Genomic DNA, 13210 nt, shown 5'->3' with positions numbered 1-13210 from the left:
CTATCACTGATACTACTGCTGCTCCGGAGGGGGTGCAGTCTGGTGAGGGGGGGGCATAATCCTACCTATCACTGATACTACTGCTGCTGCTCCGGAGGGGGTGCAGTCTGGTGAGGGGGGCATAATCCTACCTATCACTGATAGTGCTGCTCTGGAGGGGTGCAGTCAGATGAGGGGGGCATAATCCTACCTATCACTGATACTGCTGCTGCTCCGGAGGGGGTGCAGTCTGGTGAGGGGGGCATAATCCTACCTATCACTGATACTGCTGCTCCGGAGGGGTGCAGTCAAATGAGGGGGGGCATAATCCTACTTATCACTGATACTACTGCTGCTCCGGAGGGGGTGCAGTCTGGTGAGGGGGGGCATAATCCTACCTATCACTGATACTGCTGCTGCTCCAGAGGGGGTGCAGTCAGATGAGGGGTGCATAATCCTACCTATCACTGATACTACTGCTGCTGCTCCAGAGGGGGTGCAGTCAGATGAGGGGTGCATAATCCTACCTATCACTGATACTACTGCTGCTGCTCCAGAGGGGGTGCAGTCTGGTGAGGGGGGGCATAATCTACCTCTCACTGATACTGCTGCTGCTCCGGAGGGGGTGCAGTCAGATGAGGGGGGCATAATCCTACCTATCACTGATACTGCTGCTGCTCCGGAAGGGGTTCAGTCTGGTGAGGGGGGCATAATCCTACCTATCACTGATACTGCTGCTCCGGAGGGGTGCAGTCAGATGAGGGGGGGCATAATCCTACTTATCACTGATACTACTGCTGCTTCGGAGGGGGTGCAGTCTGGTGAGGGGGGCATAATCCTACCTATCACTGATACTGCTGCTGCTCCGGAGGGGGTGCAGTCAGATGAGGGGTGCATAAGCCTACCTATCACTGATACTACTGCTGCTCCGGAGGGGGTGCAGTCTGGTGAGGGGGGGGCATAATCCTACCTATCACTGATACTGCTGCTGCTCTGGAGGGGGTGCAGTCAGATGAGGGGTGCATAATCCTACCTATCACTGATACTACTGCTGCTGCTCCAGAGGGGGTGCAGTCTGGTGAGGGGGGGCATAATCCTACCTATCACTGATACTGCTGCTGCTCCGGAGGGGGTGCAGTCAGATGAGGGGGGCATAATCCTACCTATCACTGATACTGCTGCTGCTCCGGAAGGGGTGCAGTCTGGTGAGGGGGGCATAATCCTACCTATCACTGATACTGCTGCTCCGGAGGGGGTGCAGTCAGATGAGGGGGGGCATAATCCTACTTATCACTGATACTACTGCTGCTCCGGAGGGGGTGCAGTCTGGTGAGGGGGGGCATAATCCTACCTATCACTGATACTGCTGCTGCTCCGGAGGGGGTGCAGTCAGATCAGGGGGGGGCATAATCCTACCTATCACTGATACTGCTGCTGCTCCGGAGGGGGTGCAGTCAGATCAGGGGTGCATAAGCCTACCTATCACTGATACTACTGCTGCTCCGGAGGGGGTGCAGTCTGGTGAGGGGGGGCATAATCCTACCTATCACTGATACTGCTGCTGCTCTGGAGGGGGTGCAGTCAGATGAGGGGTGCATAATCCTACCTATCACTGATACTACTGCTGCTGCTCCAGAGGGGGTGCAGTCTGGTGAGGGGGGGCATAATCCTACCTATCACTGATACTACTGCTGCTTCGGAGGAGGTGCAGTCAGATGAGGGGGGGCATAATCCTACCTATCACTGATACTACTGCTGCTTCGGAGGAGGTGCAGTCAGATGAGGGGGGGCATAATCCTACCTATCACTGATACTACTGCTGCTGCTGCTCCAGAGGGGGTGCAGTCAGATGAGGGGTGCATAATCCTACCCATCACTGATACTGCTGCTGCTGCTCCAGAGGGGGTGCAGTCTGGTGAGGGGGGGCATAATCCTACCTATCACTGATACTGCTGCTGCTCCAGAGGGGGTACTATCCTACCTATCACTGATACTACTGCTGCTCCGGAGGGAGTGCAGTCTGGTGAGGGGGGGGGGCATAATCCTACCTATCACTGATACTGCTGCTGCTCCAGAGGGAGTACTATCCTACCTATCACTGATACTACTGCTGCTCCGGAGGGAGTGCAGTCTGGTGAGGGGGGCATTATCCCACTTGTGTCTGCTGCTTATATTTTTATTCTTAAATCGGTACAATAGTTGAGAAGAAGTTTGCACTCTGGAGGTCCTAGTTGTGCAGGAGATCCGTGAGGCTTAGGCGCTGATCAGCTGAGTCCGGATTCTCACATCACAGATGATAGGAGTTGTAGTAGACGTAGGAGTAAGACAAATCAATGTCAATGTCAAATCAAATCAATTACTGTTATATCTACTACAACTCCTATCATCTTTGATGTGAGAATCCTCAGCTGATCAGAGCCTAAGCCTCACGGATCTCCTGCACAACTGGACCTCCAAAGTGTGAACTTCTCATCACATACATACAGTACATATATACACAAATAGACATACTGCAGACATACACACGGTATACATATATACACAAATAGACATACTGCAGACATACATACGGTATACATATATACACAAATAGACATACTGCAGACATACATACTGTATACATATATACTCAAATAGACATACTGCAGACATACATACTGTATACATATATACTCAAATAGACATACTGCAGACATACATACTGTATACATATATACTAAAATAGACATACTGCAGACATACATACTGTATACATATATACTCAAATAGACATACTGCAGACATACTTACTGTATACATTAGGGATGGTCCGAACCGAGTTCGTACGAACCCGAACCATCCGCAATGATTACCGCTGTCTGCCCACTCCGTGCAGCGGGTGGATCCAGCGGGAGGAACGCCTGGAAAACTGGGATACAGTCATAGCCATAGGCTGTATCCCAGTTTTCCAGGCGGTCCTCCTGCTGTATCTGCCCGCTGCACGGAGCGGGCAGACAGCAGGAATCCAATGCCGAGCATTCGGGTTCAGCCGAACCCGAACCTCGGCGGGTTTGGACCATCCCTAGTATACATATATACACAAATAGACATACTGCAGACATACACACGGTATACGTATATACACAAATAGACATACTGCAGACATACACACGGTATACGTATATACACAAATAGACATACTGCAGACATACATACTGTATACATATATACTCAAATAGACATACTGCAGACATACACACTGTATACATATATACTCAAATAGACATACTGCAGACATACACACTGTATACATATATACACAAATAGACATACTGCAGACATACACACTGTATACATATATACACAAATAGACATACTTCAGACATACACAAACATGCAGACACAACACACCTTACGTATATACATCTAATCATACTAACACACACACAGACTCACCAACATGGATTCAGTTACAAAAGCATGCAGATTACACATATAAACCATCTATAGAACTACATTACATAATATACACTATATACATGATAGAAAACACACATATATCTCATTCACATGGATAAACACATGACACATGTACAGACACACACTGATGACAGATAGACAAGTATATACACACACACTCACATGTTCAGCAGGGCAGGAAGCTTCAGTCTTCTTGTCTCCATCTTCTCTTCTCCCAGCCAGGCCGGGCAGCCTCTCCCCATCTCCTGTGCACCGACTGCACACATAGCAATAGGAGAGAGTCACGTGATTGCAGAGGGGAGGGGGATGGAGGGGGCTGCTGCTGCTCTCGGCATCTTGTGACAGGCAGGAAGAGGTCAGCGCTGAGGCCCGGAGCTGATGTAAGGAGCCAGGTGAGCAGGGGGGAGTGGAGGGCCAATGATTACAGAGAGAATGGGCCCTGATGCCGTGCTGAACTCACCCCAGCAGTGTGGGAGCCAGCAGGGGGCCCCCTTGAGCTCCCGATACTAGGCAGCTTCCAAACGGGAGGCCCCTCTCTGGCTTAGGGGAAGGGCCCTGCAAGAGGGAGGAGGGGGTGGGGCCCACCGGGGGATCCCCCGGCTCTCCGGTGGCCCAGTCCGACCCTGACTATCGGCATCTGACTCCCGCTGTCTGCCAGCTCCGTGCAGCGGGTGGACACAGTCTACAGAATGCCTAGAAAATTGGGATACAACCTATGCCAATGGCTGTATCCCAGTTTTCTAGGGGTTCCTTAGGCTGTATCCACCCGCAGCACGGAGCCGGCAGACAGCCGGAGTCGGATGCCGATAGTTCGGCAAATCCGCTCATCTCTACTCATTACTTCAGTACTCGAGTGCTCGATTTGAGTAACAAGCTCTATTGAAATCAATGGGAGACTCCAGTATTTAAAAAGGTGCCCCCTGCTGGGCAGAGCAGAGTGTACCTGGTACATCTGAAAGTGACAGTCTGGCCCCCAGGGGGTTAAGGTAACCCCCTGTTGGCCAGACTGTGCTCTGTTGGGGGAGGGATTATACGTACCATCATAAGGATTGGGGATCGTGGTGTCTATTGCATTACAGGCACCAGCTTGTTAACAGTATATTAACTTAAAACAGCATATTTTCAGTTCAGTTCTGCTTTTGTAAACAAGAAAATTGCTAAATTAGAGTAAAATCATGTATTAAATTACTATAAAGAAAAGGATCTGGCGGCTATAATGCAATAGATGTGACCCCTTTCCCGTCTATTGCATTATAGCCGCCAGCTTCTTTACTATATATTAACACAGCATATTTTCATTGTAATTTTGCTTCTTTTCGCTTACAAAAGAAAAACCGAAATGAAAATATGGTGTTTTAAGTTAAGCTATAATGTGATAGATGTGATTCCTGATTCTTACAACAGTAAGTATAATCCCACACCCAAGAGAGCACAGTCTAGCCCCAAGAAAGTTAACCTGGGGGACAGACTGTCACTTTCAGATTAACCAGGTACCCTCCACTCTGTCACATGGGAGGCAGCTGGTTAAATACTTGGGTGGAGATACCCTAAAGCTTGTTGAAAGGCTTCTCAGCAGCCTTTCAACAAGTTTTTTTCCTAACAAGCAGCACGCAGTACTCGGTCAAGTATTGAATATTTTCAAGTAGCACAATAATCAAGCGAATACTATACTCGAATGACCGTGCTCACTCATCTCTAGTATTCAGTAATGGGACCTAGGACAAAGCCCTGGAGCACATATACCCTAGAGTGAGATTTATTTATTCCAGTGCTGCTTTCTTCAGTTCAGTTCAGCAGAATTTTGCCGAAAAGTTTGCATTCGTCAAAACCGAACCTTAAATGCACTTAAACAGCGAAACGAGTAGGACTATAGGTGCTCTTTTGCCACAAAAACAATTTTTTCTTCCCCAACAAAAACAAGTTCCGATTTATTTCAATGGGAGAAGCTGCAAAAATGCATGTTAAAAATGAAGTGACATGTCACTTCTTAGAAACGTTTCTACTTGTTTCAGGCACTAAAAAAATATTTTGCATCAAAATCTGTGGCAAAAAAACTTGGCTTTTAAAAATCGTGTGAACAAGCCATTACAGAGTATTGCTGTGGGAAGTAGCAGTGGGTTTTACTGGGGAAATCACAGAGTGTGAAAAATATCTATCCTCAGCCAGGGCACAAACTTTGACAACATCTTACACGGCAGCAGCAGCAGTCTAAGTGGCCCCAGAGAGGCAAAAACATCTAAGCAAAGAAAGACAACTACAAAGAAAAATATGCACACACATGAAAACCTGATTTAAGATATATAAATTTATATTTATTATATAAAAAGTTGCTAATCTTTCTGCTCCTTATAGTTGTAGAAGAATCTGCCACTTTACTGCCTCTTGGTTTACAAATTGTCACAATTTTTCTGGAGTCAACCCTGGTGAATCAGGGCCTATGGCTGTTGAAAACTAGAGACACTAGTTTGATGTTCTAACCAAGTGCAGCGTGCAACCCATAACATGTATGTCTTGTGGTTGTTTAGCTCTGTCACCAGCTGGCTTAAACTGGGAAGTGGAAAACCCATGGTGGGGTATGGGAGCGACCATCCCACGCTCTCTTTGGTCACTCCCAAAAAACCTTTACCCTAAGGTTAAGGCATTCACATGTTATTGAGTCCACAGCAGATTTTAGGCAACAGAAACCCAAAGCAACAAGCCAGGTGTGAACGTACCCTAAATATCTTTTGATTTGGCAACAGATTGTTGCTGCTACTCATTTTTTAAGGCTCTTATACTACAGTTAGAGAACAGCAGCCCCCGTGATCCATACCCCATCAAGAAACCATCCTAGAGCCTTATTCAACTCACTAAACCACAAGAGCCATTAAATTATTTTTACAAGCAACAATCCTATTGGGAAGTGTAGTGCCATATCTCATTACCTATGTGATACCATAATAACTCCAAGAACAGTAATCTCTTAGTCAGTTTTGTGTCTGGATATTACCGTCCTTGGAAGATGGGTTGCACAGTGTAAACCATTCCACCACAATAAGGTGGCCTCATGCCGGGATGGACCCTACATTGTACTTTGGCCTCTCCATGGCATATAATAAGCCAATGCTCTGGGCATTGAGGGTTCAACTAATACTAGCTTTTTAACGTCGGTGGATTGTGCCACCTGGGCGGGGCTTCATGAACGCTGTGCCAGTTTACCCCGCCCACATCACAACCCTAGGCCCCACCTCTCTGTGATATCATAAGCGTCTAGGCCCCGCCCCCTCTGTGCCTTCGGAATAGGCTGACCTAGTGGGGGTGGAGCTTAGACCTCTAGGCCAGCCCATTCTAATGGTCATCAAGGGGGCGGAGTCTAGAGGGTGATGCCATCTGAGGGGCGGATGAAGTGGCCAAGCGGTCGTGAAGCCCCACCCAGGTGGCACAATCTACTGACTATAAAAAGTTTTTCAAAGAAATCTATTATAGATTTAGAGAAGGGGGTGATATCACTTTAAGTAACACATTCCAATAATACAAAAATATGGCGGCTCTACTACGGATCTAGCTGTGGGCAGATTTGCCTACAAAGGGTAAGAGGGACACTCCTGAGCCCCACTGATGCCAAGCTCTTGGACAGTAGGCAATATATTACTTAACAATTCAACTAAATTTATCGATACGTTTCTTTATTTAATAGACGCTGGCTCAAAGTAACGCTTCATCATTTCTCGGGTTCTAACCTACAATAAGTATAAATAATGGGTTAAACCAGATTTCACAATAGAACAGATGCACCTTCATGGAATCGGAGTGGCAATTCTTTCAAGCCTAACATCTTTATGTACATATTTACATATTTTATCACATAGTTTGCCAGGCGAGTTAACTTATTGTGTTGTCACTTTTGTAGAGCTAGCAATGTTGATCTCATATTTCAGCTAGTATATTGTGCTGTAAGTCAGTTTATAAAGCCTTATTGCTCCCACAACTAGAAACCTGCCAGAGAAAAACTTAATGAGTGTCAAAGCAAATCCTGGGAGAGCCGTAACATTCTCAGTGTGCACAAATCACTATTTAGAATATTTCAAGCTGAAAGTCTCCTTTCATCTATACAATATTTATTAGGGAGAATTAGGCACTCCAACAGGAGAATAGATTTTATCCAATTCTTTCCGATCCTTTGTCCCATGTTTTTCTATTTAATTGTATTAATAAAGAAGAAGTATTTATGGCCCCCATACCTCCTAAATATTGATTCGAATTGATTAAACCATATTCTGCAATATAGTTTTCCTCTAGAGGACGCATGCTTTGAATATGGATGGGAGCTGAATCATTTCTTATTTATGCCTATGACAAACGTGTAAAGTGAAAACAATTTCGGTTATATATGTATATAAGCGGACAAAAATCTACATTGGTATAAAAAAGGGAGAAAAACCCAGAGATGTCACAGAACACTTAGGAAGCAGGTTGCACTTGTTAGGGGGTTATCCTGCGAAAATCTTTTTTTTTTTTTTTCTTTCAAATCAACTAGTTTCAGAAAGTTATTGAGATTTGTAATTTACTTCTATTTAAAAATCTTAAGTTTTCTTATACTTATCAGCTGCTGTATGCCCTGCAGGATACATTTTTTTTTTTCAGTTTGCTGCCACCTCTGTCCGAGACAGGAACTGTCCAGAGACAGAGAGGTTTTTATGGGGATTTGCTGCTGTTCTGAACAGTTTCGGACATGGACAGAGGTGGCAGCAGAGAGCACTGTGTCAGACTAGAAAGAATACACCACTTCCTGCAGGACATACAGCAGCTGTTAAGTATGGGAAGACTTGAGATTTTTTAAAATAGAAGTAAATTGATTTGATAGAAGTTGATTTGAAACAAAAAGATTTATGCTGGAGTACCCCTTTAACTTTCTTTAATTTCTCTATAATTAATATATGGTTGCTTTGTGTTTAAAGCGGCTCTGTACCCACAATCTGACCCCCCCAAACCACTTGTACCTTCAAATAGCTGCTTTTTATCCAAGATCTGTTCTGGGGTCTGTTCAGCAGGTGATGCAGTTATTGTCTTAAAACAACTTTTAAACTTGCAGTCCTGTGCCCAACAGCCATGGCTTAGAATATCTGTGTCCTAACTTTGCACCACCCCTCCGTCCCTCCTCCCTACCCTCATCACCATTTTTCCTATTCCTTTGCAGTGAAAACTACACAGGTGCCTTAACGATCCAGCCCATGTGCCGTGCTTACACAGGTGATTAATAGTAGAAAATCTGCCTGGATCATTTCTAATGATGAAGAGGGTGGGGAGGAGGGATGGAGGGGTAGTGCAAAGTTAGGGCACAAATATCCTTGGCCACGGCAGTTTGACACGGGGCTGCCAGTTTGAAAGTTGTTGTTTTATGACAATAACTGCATCACCTGCAGAATGGACCCCAGGACAGATCTTGGATTAAAAGCAGCTATCCGAAAGTACAAGTGGTTTGGGGGGGTCAGATTGTGGGTACAGAGACGCTTTAACACATATTTGTATAGAGGACTGTAGAAAAAGAAATGTCATTTTGTGAAACTAGCTCCACTCGTCTGAATATCGCCCCATCCCCCTATAGGTATAAATGTGTTTGTGTGTATGGGGGGGGGGGATCAATCATTTTTATAGACTCTGGACCAATGAAGCATGTACTAAATTTCATCCATCCAGAAATATAGTGAGAAAAATTGCTCCTAATGCCCCACTTTCCCCAAATGACTCTCTGATGCTCACCAATCCTCTCTTCGGGAGTGGGATAAGAGCCAAAAGCTGTAATGTGGAAGAAGACGCTGGTGAGATGTCCCTGTTATCAAAAGGCAAATGCTTTCTAGTTGGTTTGTTTTTGTTTCGGTGCATTTACAGCTAATAGCTCGGTGAGATCGTCTGCTTAGACCTGCACAAATCCACCCGACGGGATGGGACAGCAGGATTCTGCCACTACTGGAGATGAGGGACCAGAGAGATCACTACTGGAGATGAGAGATCAGAATTCTTATTACTTTATATAATATCATATATTTGCTTTTCTAAGTATGGGTGAGTCAGCTCAAATGGTTCACACATGATCAATGGGGGAGATTTATCAAACATGGTGTAAAGTGAAACTGGCGCAGTCACCCCTAGCAACCAATCAGATTCCACCTTTCATTCCTCACAGACTCTTTAGAAAATGAAAGGTGGAATCTGATTGGTTGCTAGGGGAAACTGAGCCAATTTCCCTTTACACCATGTTTGATAAATCTCCCCCATTGTTTCTATTCTTTGCTGAAAGAAGAACTGTCATCTAGTAATGAGCGAATAGTGAGATATTCGAATATTCAATTTTCGTACAAATATCCCGCAAATATTCAAATATTCGATCGAATATTCGATCCCATTAAAGTCTATGGGAACAAGTATTCGATTAGTGAAAAACATCTATTTGACCATTTAGAGGGTAAAACCGGAGGCTGGGGGATTTGAACGCTTATCGAATATTTGTTGAATATTTGCGGGATATTTGTACGAATATCGAATATTCGCATATCTCACTATTCGATCGAACAGTATTTGCTCATCACTACTGCCACCCCTTTTATGATGTCATTGCGGCAGTCTTCAGGGGCTTTGCCCAGCGACACCAGCCTTGGATGATATTGCATCTCTATGTGTGTGCAGGTAAGAAAAGCTAAATGGGGAGAAGCCACTAGGGTTCAACCTATCACAGAATCACAGTTTAGGAACCATTTTCAAGCCCGAATTATCGCAACTTTTAACATTTACATTTTTTTTTAAATAAAATAAAAAATAAAATGTTCCAGCAACAATGGTAAAGTGGTACTAAAGCGCAAATCTTTTTCTTTCAAATCGACTGGTTTCAGAAAGTTATAATTTACAGTTGTAATTTACTTCTATTAAAAAATCTGTAGTCTTCCCATACATGCAGGAAATGGTGTTTTCTTTCCTTTCTGACACAGTGCTCTCTGCTGCCACCTCTGTCCATGCCAGGAACTTAACAGGGCAGGAGAGGTTTTCTATGGGAATTTGACATGCTCTGGACAGTTCCTGTCTCAGACAGAGCACTTTGTCAGACTGGAAAGAAAAAAAAAATTCCTGCAGGACATACGGAAGCTGATAAGTACTGGAAGACTGGAGATTTTTGAACAGAAGTAGATAATACATATATAACTTTGTGAAACCAGTTGATTTGTAAGATTTTTTTCCAGAGTACCCCTTTAACCCCTAGACGACCTAGGGCATACCTCGTACACTCTGGAAGTCTGTCCCCAGATGACCTTATGCGTACCGGTACATCCTGAGCTATGAAGCGTGCTCCGGAGTGGAGCGCGCTTCATAGCAGGTGGGGGCCAGGCCGGCCCTTACCGTTAATGACAGGCTGCAGCCCCCTGTCACACTGGGGGGGGGGGGTCCCGATCGTTTTAACAGACCTACGGAGGTCTCTCACCTTCTTCCGTGCGGTCCGATTGGCACTCTGAGGAAAAAGTCTACCACAGGCATAGCAATGATCAGTGTGTGTAATGTAATAAATGTAAGTAAAAGTCTCAAAGAGGGACTTAAAATGTGTGTAAAAATGTTTTTACAAATACCCCAAAACCCCTCCCCCAATAAAAGTTGAAATCACCCCCCTTTCCCATTATATGAATAAAACATATAAAAATAAATAAATAAACATATAATATACTGTAGCGTGCGTAATTGTCCAATCTATTAAAATATAAGAAGCGTCATCGCGAACGGCGTAGAGGAAAAGAGGGAAAAAAGTGCCAGGATTACCGATTTTTTGTTACATTATATATTTAAAAAAATTTATAAAAAGTGACCAAAACGACCGATCTTCACAAATATGGTATTAATAAAAACTAGAGATCATGGTGGAAAAAATGACAACTCATACCGCCCCATAGGTGAAAAAATAAAACCGTTATAAGCGTCACAATAGGCTTATTTTATTAATAATTAATTGCAAAAAAAAAAAAGGATTTCATAAAAAATATATATATAACATTAGAAAATCTGTGTAAACCTGCATATGGTTGTGTTCGGACTGTCCTATAGAATAGTGGTGTCATGTCGCTTTTACCATACAGTGCATTACATAGACACAGGAACCCTCCAAATGTTACCACATTGCATTCTTTTTTTACGATTTCACCAATTTATATCTTCATAAAAAATTATAATTTTGGGATTCCATCATTCATGTTATTTATGGTAGAATGAAAGACGCCATTACAAAGTACAACTACTCCTGTAAAAAACAAGCCCTTACATGGCCTTGTAGATAGAAAACTGAAAGTGCTAGAGCTCTTAGAAGGGGAGGAGGGAAAAATGAAAACACAAAAATGAAAATTTGCGCGGTCCACTGGGTCATTTTGGGCTTGGTCCTTAAAGGGTTAATATGGTTCCAACTTCGGTTTCATTACAACAGCTTTCTGTATGAGATGAGTGGACATTTTATCACAGCATGTTTTTGTTGCAGTGTTGCCATTTTTCGTTTCCAACAGCAACATTGGAACGGAAACATGCTGTCATAAGTAAATATACACAAAACAAGCTGGCGGGAGACACTGGAGACTAGAGATGGGAGAACTTTTGAAAAGTTCGGTTCAATTGGTTTGCTAACCTTTTTCAGTAAGTTCGGGTTAGATCCGAACCGAACCAAAACAAACTACATTATAATAAGAGAAGGATTGCAGTTATTAGTGGTAGTATTACAGAGTATGGGTTCTAGACGCAGCAGGAGCTATTACAGTAAAAAAAAGGCAAAATTTCACAGTGCCAAAAATGTTATTCCTCAGGAAGGGCATTTCACTTTTACCATATCTGTCAGGGCACCGGCCATGTCTCCGGCCCTGCAGGGCAACTCACAAATCCACGCTCCTGCTCCTCTCTTCTGATGTTGGCGTGTGCGCCCCTGCCCACTTAGATTTAAAGCAGAGGCGTAGCTAGCATTTCTTGCACCCGGGGCAAACATTCAGTTTTGCATCCCTCCCCCCCTTAGTTATTGGTTGTGCTAGTGCCCATTTAACCCTAATACAGCATCATACCCTGCGTGGTGGCACAACTCCCGCCTGCTTCTCAGGCTTCCGACTCCCTGGTGTTCTGTTAAGCCATTAAGTGCACTACCCCACCGCACCCACTGATTGGCTGAGCGGTAGGCCAGAGAGGTGGGAGCCGAAAAAGGAGGTGGGAGCATGGGTAGGTAATGTATTAGCCATTGGGTTATTGGGTAAACGGGAAGGGGCTTTTACTACTCACAGCAGAATGAAAAATCCACTGCGAGTATGTAAATCCATAGAAAATGACAGGACTCAGGATCGCAGCGGATTGCAGTGCGGAACTCGCAGCATGCAATCCACTGTGTACCTGTGTATAAAGGGGCTGTCTAGGCAGGACAATTTTTTATAAATATACCAGGGAAATAATATAAACGCACACACACGCATGCATAGTACACACACGGAGAATACACTCAGAACACATACACACATATATGCATACAGTACACACATATGGACAATACACACAGAGCACATACATATATATATATATATACATACAGTACATAGTACACACGCATGGATAGTACACACAGAGCACGTACATATATATACATATATATACAGTACATAGTAGATATCCATACTGTATATACATACAGTACATAATACACACACATGGATAGTACACACAGCACATATATATATATATATATATATATATATGTATAGTACATAGTACACATCCATATATACATACAGTACAT

The sequence above is a fragment of the Dendropsophus ebraccatus genome, chromosome 5 (assembly GCF_027789765.1).
Source record: "Dendropsophus ebraccatus isolate aDenEbr1 chromosome 5, aDenEbr1.pat, whole genome shotgun sequence".
In the NCBI taxonomy this organism is placed as follows: Eukaryota; Metazoa; Chordata; class Amphibia; order Anura; family Hylidae; genus Dendropsophus; species Dendropsophus ebraccatus.
Note: the sequence above shows the minus strand (reverse complement) of the source record.